General features: G+C 37.7%; 1 long non-coding RNA gene across 1 annotated transcript; it reads left to right on the top strand.

Moving 5' to 3' along the window:
* Nucleotides 1–5,095: 5,095 nt before the first annotated feature.
* On the top strand, nt 5,096–9,972 carry LOC145454150 (uncharacterized). The gene is made up of 4 exons (XR_013920056.1): nt 5,096–5,535; nt 5,989–6,089; nt 6,282–6,386; nt 7,417–9,972. It is a non-coding gene; the product is annotated as an uncharacterized LOC145454150 (long non-coding RNA).
* Nucleotides 9,973–10,432: the final 460 nt, after the last annotated feature.

Raw genomic sequence — 10,432 nt, 5'->3', positions numbered from 1 at the left:
AATGTTGAGGTTTTATTGAAAAAAAACCTTCTATAGCAGATTTCTTGGGTTTAGCGATATTCCAATCAATTTTGAACGATGCGTCTGTAACGTCGTCGGCAATCTCAACAACCGATCTCAGTGAGTCTAACACTCTTCAAAAGTGTAGGCCTACTACGTAGCGGAATTCTCTTGAACTAGAGTCCAGTCGAATACCGATTCAAAACAATAACAATCTGAAGTCGAACATATATCAAGAAACGAGAACACATTAAAGCAGTGGTTCTGAAACTATTTTAGACACGCCGCCGTTTTGATAGGGAACATTTAATTCCCCCTTATCGTCATATAAAAAAATGAACCAGAATGCTAGCAATACAAACGGCTAGTTCGATGGCATGGAAGGTAAGGGCTGTTGATGAGAGAGTTCTTAAATATGAAATTGTGACTAAACACCGAGAAATAACTAGTAATCGGAGATAAATTGCGCGTAGCGCAAATTTTTTTCAGTCGGCCGCAGCTTCGCGCCCGTCTCCTTCAGATGCTTTCAAGCCCCCAAGGGGGCGAGTCCTCCAGTTTGAGAACCACTGCTTTCAAGAATAAGTAATCAAACGAAAGAGAGACGGTGCGATAAAAGAGCTAAGTTTTTAAATTAATTTGTAGAAATACCGTGTCAGTAGTAATTGCGTATATAATGAAAGATGTCGCGGGCCGCAAAATAAACGTCTGCGGGCCGCGGGTTGAGAACCCCTGGTCCATGAGAAATCCAGACATAACGGTGCCTTTAAGACAATGTAGTTTTCGAATCCAGATAGCTTTCCACATCATCGGCGAGAAATGAATTACATTGGAAATGATATTCGCATTTACGAATTTAAATTAGAAACATAATTATCAGCATTCCCGATTGAGCTGTAACTTTCTAGCAATGTCGTTAATATGTAGGCTTATAGCGCAACGTTTTGACCCAAGCATTTGAGAAGTGGGTATACTGCAGTAGTTCTCAACCTTTTTGACCTCGCGACACCCTTTGAAAATAATAAATAGTTCGTAGCACACTAGCACAGTGGTTCTCAATTTATATTGTATGTTTGTCGTTCCTCCTTGAATACAACAAGAAAAACGTTTTCTGACGAAAGTAAAGGGGTCACTTGATTTACTAACGATTTACGACTACACAGAAACTTCGGATTGCGCTTAGTCACTCTTTCATGAGATTTGTTTGACAATAAACTCTGTCCACTACCGCATTTGCCGATGTAATTAACCATCGCATCGAACAGGCTTAGCACGATCGCCACCACCGAATACAGAGGCGCACCCAGATCGTGTAGCATGTCACTCGTAGTCTAATAACATTGGGCAACAATTTTGAACAAAAAAATTGTTGATTTTGATATTGCACTTGATTTAAGCAATCTGGGGGTGCCTAACCCAACAACTTGACGTGATAGAGAAAAACGGAAGTCATTTTAGAATTCAGTGCCCAAAAGTTAGTCAAAATCAATTGCCTGATCAAAGTCAACAAAACTGTCTTGACCAGTGAATAGCTCCTACAAACCGGGATAATACCCTACGCGGCGATGAAATTTGGTAACTGATATAATTTGTTGATCCACTTTACTTTTCAATTCTTAAATTCTGTGCCGGTAACATAACGTTGCCATGCAAGCCTAAATTTTAAGGGAAGTGCCGCCATGCTACCCAACCATCGCGATGTGGATGGTTATGTTTGTGATTCCAACTTGTAAACATGAACATCATTTCCAAAGAAGTTCATTTCTTGCTGGTGATCAGGACACCGATGAGGATTTGAAAATTGCATTGATGCTCTTCTCATCAGCGTTTGTGATTAACTGAAATCAGCCTTTAAGACTCGCGATATGTCGGATAAAGCCAATTCGAGGGTGATATTGGTTGCAGGCCAGACAGCAAGTTGGCAGAGAATAGCAGACTTGACGACGCCTGTATGACAATGTAGTTTTCAAATCCCTGTTGTCGGCCTAATCACCAGCGAGAAATGAGCTCCTTTGGAAGTGATGTTCGCGTAAACAAATCGAATTACAAACATAGCCATTAGCCATCCACATTGTATTTGTTCGGTAGCGTGCCGGCACTGCCATTAAATGTAGGCTCGGAGCTCAACGTTATGTTACAGTCGACGAATATGAGCAAAGTTGGTCAAATCATATCAGTTAACAAATTTCTCCGCCGCTGAGGTTACAATTCCTGTTTGTTAGAACTATAATTGAATTGCCGATGGCTGCCTCTGCCAGCAGAACTATTGCGGCATTGCTTTCCTGAAGAGTGCTACACGATCTGCGTGGATATGCGTTCGGTAGTTCAAGTTTCTAAATCAGTGGTTCCCAACCTGTGCTACGCGAGGGTCTTCCAGGTGGTACGCGAGTAGACCGAAGGGAAGTATTAGTTCAGGTGGGATATTTTCAACCTCGTGAATGAATTTTGCCGATATTATTAGTAGTTTCAGGTATTACTGTCAAATATGTATCAATTCTCAGCCCGCGTGATCAGATTAACGGACGTGGTTTATGGAGGGGGTGATTTCTAAAAAGTTGGGCACAAAATTAGTGATGATGCACTTTGTTGCATGATGTTATATTTCTTGACCTACCATCAGGATTGTCGGTATAGTAAAAATTTATTGAAATCGCCCGAACGTACCAGAAATACCTTCATTCGTGAGATGCACACGACTGTAACTTGATATTTCTTTATGGCGTAACGTATGTAGGGTGTACGCGAGCACTGCATAGAACCCCGAAATGGTAAGTTGGTGGGAAAAGGTTGGGAATCACTGTTCTAAGTACTCTGATAGTTTACAGCTGCCGCAAGCCAAAAAAGTAGAGAACCACTGTGCTAGTGTGCCGCAAACTATTTTATATATTCAAAGGGTGCCGCGAGGTCAAAAGAGGTCGAGAGCCCCTGGTATAGTCCATTGCTCTTGGACCGGTGTGCATGGTGCTCGAATCATCAGGCGCAACCGTCCGGTAGATATTTGTTTTGTGATTCGATGAAGAATTCAGGGTTCGTCAAAAACCTGCAAATTAGCGTCAGGGATTCGTAATGTAACCAAAGGTCATGAACCACTTGCTCTTCCCATGCGATGCTTAACTAGAGCGACGATGAGGCACTGAGTATGAAGGTAAATTGTTCCAAAACGATTGAAAACCACTCATATACACCCTAAACGCAGTCATTACGTTACCCAAGATCAGGGGGTCGCCAACTTAAATCAGGTCGCAGACCACTTTTCAATTTCGTAGAGGCCGCGGGCCGAACGGATTCAATATCGATATAAAATAGGCGAGACAGGTGAGCAATCATGTTTCAGAACTATATTTCATTACAACGATGTGCTTTTCAACGTAGGCGATGGACATTATTAAAGAATTACATATATTACAAAAAATCATGATCATCAATTGACGATACCTTGCAACACTTTTCAGCGACTAAGAAATCGATATTGGGACTAGCCAGACACGGTATACTAGCTGAAAGACCAGCTCGTATAAAGCTTGGTCTTGTAGATCTGTCCCGCGGGCCGTATGTTGCCCGCCCCTAGTTTAGGCCATTGCTCGTCAAAGCAGCATATACATTGTCCAATGTCAACTCATATCAGCTGATTCTCCCTCGATGGAATGCTGTTTCCATCGCCAAAGCCGTTCCAGCTAGTGAGGAATAGTGATGTTGGGCACACGCGAATAGCTTATTTTGAAACTGCCGATATCATTTTCATAAACTACATGAAGAAATTGGAGGAAAATTGGATATTATTAGCGCATGTGTATTAATCATGCATTTCATTCTAATACTCTGCGAATGGATGGTGTCATAATGTCCATGGTGCCATAATACTGGGTTTCACATGTGGGCAAAGGTTGACTGATATTTCTTTATATTATCGATCACATTTGTAACATGTTGCGATTTTTTGTTGGATTTTTTTCCAATAAATAATCCCTCCTGGTGGTAAATGTAGAGTATGTACAATGTCCATATGCCACATTATTACCACTTGACTGTTGTCTGGTGCAGTGGTTCTCAACCGCCGGTCCGCGGACCGGTGCCGGTCCGCGACGACATTCCTGCCGGTCGACGAGGTACACTCTAAATCGAAAGCATCGATTTAGACACAAAATTGTGCATTCAAAGATGCAATATGGGACAAACACATAAAGTCGACCCAAATCTTTCGCCGAAGTGGTGTCATAATATGTGCAAGTCCACACTTCATCAGATAAAGTTACCCAATATGTGCTTCTGCTCTCATCTTATCATCTGTCGCCTGCTTTGATCATTATGAAAGAGTTTACGTATACATTTTAATAGTCCGTTAAGTCGCCGCACGAGTTGTGATATCAGTAAGATTGAGAGGGATTGTGAGGTCGACGCTGGAAACGCTGCTGAAACTTATCGTAATGTCACTGGTAAATGACCAGATCATCCAGGGCAAGGTACGGTACACTCGTGTGCCGATCATGACGTCATCGGTAAACCCAATGACCCTGGGGTCCGTTTGCTCCCGCTGGGTTATTTGCAGGGGAGGAATTGAGCGGCAAGATATAGATTCTCAAATGATGCAGCATTTCTATAATAGATTTCGAACGGTAATAACGACTCTCGTGTAAGTAATGCGTGCTTTTAGCCCCGTTTACATATAGCTCAGAAGCAATGTTACTTCTAATTTTGACGAGTCTGCAGCAAGCGCTCACCTATTCACTGCGCGGTCCCTTGGACAACAGTGCGTAACCACTAAAAAAAGGTCATCTCTTCGGATTTTTTGTGCGCAACTTATAATTTATGTGAGCAGAGACCGTGTCAGCTCAAATCAATTGCACACATGCGTACCTAAAAGGGCACATTACTCAGGAGCCATGAAGTGAACTGCTCTTTCATCAATGTCGCTCCATTATTTTAGTGTGTCGCTTTCTTGCATTCACTAGGTTTTGTGAACGTTTCTCTTCTCATTTTATTTACCTACCAAACTGGCAAAAGAAATTGATCATTTCAAAAAAATTATATATATCATTGTTGCAACCACATGATTGTCTGACTTGACTATGACTTCCATTATATTGCGTTTCCCCATTATTGATCATTGATATATCATCAGTATAGCAATGAAGAAATCAATCAATCATTGTCATCACCATGTAATTTTGAAGTACGTTGTTTAGTAATCGTTAGTGTTACCTGGCTATTATCAGTGCATTCTGCTTTTGACTGTTGACTGAATAAACATCTCTATATTTCTCTATTGCTATCCCTCTCTCTCTCTCTCTCTCTCTCTCTCTCTCTCTCTCTCTCTCTCTCTCTCTCTCTCATTCACGCTTCACATCTCTCGGTAACGGCGGGAACTCAGTCAGGGTCAAAGGGTCAAATTTAAATGGAGCGACAGGTCGCAGTACAGTGACTTTGTGGATGTGGATGAACGGGTGCTAACCTCATCATAGCGGAAGGAATAAAGAAGATGTTGATTGCGTACGGGCGGGTACGGCATTACGAGAGAACACATTGCTTTAATAATTGAAGGTAATTCGTTCAAGAATATCAACATGCGATATGTTATGATTACCGGTATGTTGTCAAGAGGGTTCTTACTGCAAGCAGCAGTGTGAGAAATATTGGTAGATTGCCTTTTAGATCAACTTGCAGTAGCATCGAAACTGAGTTTCAGAATGTCAGTTAATCCTCTAACTTGATGCAATATGGGTTTACAACTAGAATTCTTGACCAAGTTATATAGATCTTGCTTTGCAGTTGACTCACTTGTTTTTCCAATTACATGAAATTTTCATTGGTTGAAAACATGACATTTCATTCATGAACCTATTATAATAATTATTGCTAATATTATCCAGTGAAATAAGTCTTTTTATATTCATATCAAGTTCCCTCTATATAACACATAGAAGTGTGTGTGCAATGTGCATGCTTAGCTCAATATATAGCTGCTTTTATAGTAACACTTTGCCTTTGTAATAGATCAGAGCGGAGTTTCAAATGTTCGTTCCGAGGAGTGTCGAAGCGAAATACTTACTACTCATGATGAAATATTTGGAGTAGAGCTAGAGACAGATGAAGAGGTTAGTATTATTTAACTAATCTAGAATGAATTTATTAATTGGGATAATCCTGTTTATTTTTGTTGCAATTTTATATATTAAATATTGTTGTGTCAGAACTCTTGCCTTCATATCAACCGGAATGCAATAAGTGGAATGTCCTTAAACCAAATCTTCTACATCATTTATATTTAATATCATATTTATTTGTAGGGAAAAGAAGCCGCTGCAGTTATGCTCCTGATGGAGTTACGAAATGCAGTAACTGAAAAGAGAATCAAGGCACAACAGGATTTGAGGGCGAAAACGCTTTATCATGTGAGTTGTAGGATTTGCTGCTTGCTTAACCTTGTACTGTATGAACAATGAACATAGATGTAGGATAACGTTCTGATTTGTCAGATTTGTACTGATTTCGACTCTTGTCCTGATTTTCAGCAAACATTGTTCGGCGTTTTCCTAACACCGTAACACGTTTTGCATGCCACGATCTGGCACAAGTTCGAACTTAACAGACCGTCACAAAAGTACAGCTAGTTGTCTGAAAATTTTGTGGCTTAACATGCGCGCATTTCGAGTTGGTTCTAATTCGGGGGGTCTGTAAATTTCTAAGTTGCGCCACAAACATGTGTTCTAATTCGGGGTCTGTTGAGTTCAGACGTGTGCCGCTAAAATGTGGCACAATTGTTTTTTGGTGCTGAAAATATGGTAGGCCTATGTTTTGAATGACGCTGTTTACGTTATGACGGTGCAATAAACATTCGAACTGAAAAAAGGCCTCCAAAAATAAATGTTTATTAAATGCTTTCCAATTACATCATTATTTTTGATAAGACTAAATCTAAGACTAAATCTGAGTTAGAATGAGTGGTGTGAATTCGTTTTCATCCCACACCATGGAAAATCATTTCTGCTGCTAATGTAATTTTTGGTTTTCCTGACTTTGAGTCCATAGGATGGCTACCATGGATATAGTGCATAGAATCAGTGAATGTGATCATAATACTTGTGCCGTTCCAAAAGGAACCTTTATGATGGTATACTGATCAAATCTGAATGGATCATTAAAGGTTAGTAAACTTATGATTGTGTGGACAAACGCATACATGCCAACGACTAGACAGCATATCGTGACGACAGAATTTGCTATCACTTGTTTCCATGAGTTAACCTTGTTAAACCATATTGACAAAAACCTATATTGACCTGTTCAGCTCTATTTTTATTCAATATTCATTATGCAGAAGTCCCATAAAGGCATTTCTACCTATTCTAAATCTTGTGCTTTCTATTGACACATGAATTATTGGCAATATAATTTTACGTAACATATTTTTTTCAACTCCAGACCCATTCAGTCCAATTAACGGCCACAAAGCTGAGTCCTCGACATCTCGTACTAAAGCACCATGAAAATGGTGACCTGCAGTCATCATGGATCGTGGCGAATGGCTTCCGCATAAAGGGATCGTCTCACAATAAAGCGAAACCATTTGAGATGGTGCTGGATCTTCTCGCGTGTTATTATGTTTGTGACCCCACATATCCAAAAGTTTTCCAGATACTGTCAGTTTTACAGTATGTCCTGATTGGAGACAAAAATTTGGGTTTCAAACAAACAGGCTTTTCTGTTTCATGAGCAGATTTCAGAAATCCCAGTAATGATTTTGATTTCGTTTGCTGACTTGGACAACTATACAATTCTAGTACTAGTTTAGTTGTCTAATTAGAGTGAAAAAAGTGTAGCTAAAATTCTGATTATACTCTAATTTTGTAAAAAATAGCTATAATTATAATTCTACTTTAATTCGCGAAGTGCTTCATCTCTCTCATTCGAATCTAATTTGTGAAAACAACTGAACCTATAATTCTAATTGTACTCTAATTTGGAAAAACAGTGTAGCTATAGTTCTAATTCTACTCCATAATTTGAAATAAAAACTGTTACTATAATTCTGATCCCGCTCTATAATTTCGAAAAAAAAAAACGAGCTACAAATCTAATTCTTCTCTAATTTGGAAAAAGCTGTGTAGCTATAAATTCTGATGCTACTCTAATTTGTGAAATGTTTCTTTGCTCCCAATCGAATCTAATTTAGAAAACAACTACCGCATAGCTATATTTCTAATTCTACTCTAATTTGAAATAAAAGCTACGTCTAATTCGGATTCTAGTCTAATTCATAAAATATACTGTAGTAGTTATTCTAATTCTACTCCAATTTTTCAAATGTTTCTTTGCTCTGATTCGAATCTAATTTGTGATAACAACTGTGTCGCTATAATTCTAATTCTACTCCAATTTGGGAAAGGTTTTTTGATCTAATTAGAATCTAATTTGTGAAAACAACTGTTACCATAATTCTAATCATACTCCAATTTTTGAAATGTTTTTTGCTCTAATTAGACACTAATTTGTGATAACAACTGTGTCGCTATGATTCAAATTCTACTCCAATTTTGGAAATATTTTTTGCGTTAATTATAATCTAATTTGGAACTGTGTTGCTATAATTGTAATCCTACTCCAATTTTTAAAATGTTTTTTGCTCTAATTAGAATCTAATTTGTGATAACAACTGTGTTGCTATGATTGTAATTTTACCCCTATTTGTGAAATGTCTCTAGGCTCTACTTTAAATCTAATTTGTGAAATCAACTGTGTTTCCATAATTCTAATTTTACTCCAATTTTTGAAATATTTTTTGCCCTAATTTGAATCTAATTTGTGATAACAACTGTGTCGCTATGATTCTAATTCTACTCCAATTTGGGAAATGTTTTTTGCACTAATTAGAATCTAATTTGTGATTACAACTGTGTCGCTATGATTCTAATTCTACTCAAATTTGGGAAATGTGTTTTGCACTAATTAAAATCTAATTTGTGAAAACAACTGTGTTACCATAATTCTAATCCTACTCCAATTTTTGAAATGTTTTTTGCTCTAATTAGAATCTAATTTGTGATAACAACTGTGTCGCTATGATTCTAATTCTACTCCAATTTGGGAAATAGTTTTGCGTTAATTAATCTAATTTGTGGAAACAACTGTTTTGCTATGATTGTAATTCTACTCCAATTTTTGAAATGATTTTTGCTCTAATTAGAATCTAATTTGTGATAACAACTGTGTCGCTATGATTCTAATTCTACTCCAATTTGGGAAATATTTTTGAGTTAATTGGAATCTAATTTGTGAAAACAACTGTTTTGCTATGATTGTAATTCTACTCCAATTTTTTAAATGATTTTTGCTCTAATTAGAATCTCATTAGTGATAACAACTGTGTCGCTATGATTCTAATTCCATTCCAATTTGTGAAATGTTTCTTTGCTCTGATTCAAATGTAATTTGTGGTTGCAACTGTGTCGCTATAATTCTAATTCTACACCAATTTGTGAAATGCTTCTTTGCTCTAATTAAAATGTAATTTGTGAAAAAAACTGTGTTGCTATAATTCTAATTCCACACCAATTTGTGAAATGTTTCTTTGCTCTAATTAGAGTCTTATTTGTTAAAACAGCTGTGTCGCTAGGATTGTAATTCTATCCCAATTCGTGAAATGTTTCTTTGCTGTGATTCAAATGTAATTTGTGGTTGCAACTGTGTCGCTATAATTCTAATTTTACACCAATTTGTGAAATGCTTCTTTGCTCTAATTAGGATATAATTTGTGAAAACAACTGTGTCGCTATAATTCTAATTCTACACCAATTAGTGAAACGTTTCTTTGCTCTAATTAAAATCTAATTTATGATAACTTTGTAGTTGTAGTTCTTATTTCTATTTGCAAAAAGCTTAAATTTTTCAATTGTGCAAGCTAGAAACTCACACATTTTCGTCCGCAAATGAATGTTCTGTATTCATCTTTCGTTGCAATAAAATATTTTTTGAGCCTAAGCTGAGTAAAAATTCATGGATGGCTGGTATTAATTTCGAGCTCTGCACGAGTCAGCATGAACACACCACCACCAAACACAGGATAGCCAGGCACACATCGGGTCCAGCACGTTGTGTGGTAGTTAAAAAAAAACGGATTTGGCGTGTAAATTTGCGTTCCTCTGCACGCATTAGAATTTAGAGTGTATATTACAATTTTATACTTTAATTTCAAGATGCAATGTTGAAGGCTTGTCCTTTGATAAAATAAATATAACATCTAATTTTAAACTGATTCAAAATTTCGTGAGGTAACATTAGGGCTTGAAACATGTTCGATTTGACTTAAAGTTCAAGACGTTTCATTTGACGACATGCGAGCGACAAATACAGAACAGATACGAGCTCACTCATCGATAAACAGCGCAGTTTTATCATTGGTTTTCGATTCGTTTATTTTGTGCAGGACCGTAACTGGGGC

The sequence above is a fragment of the Botryllus schlosseri genome, chromosome 13 (assembly GCF_051294905.1).
Source record: "Botryllus schlosseri isolate E-star chromosome 13, Bs_hap1, whole genome shotgun sequence".
NCBI lineage: Eukaryota > Metazoa > Chordata > Ascidiacea > Stolidobranchia > Styelidae > Botryllus > Botryllus schlosseri.
The sequence above is the reverse complement of the archived record's forward strand: the minus strand, read 5'-3'. Positions and strand labels throughout refer to the sequence as shown.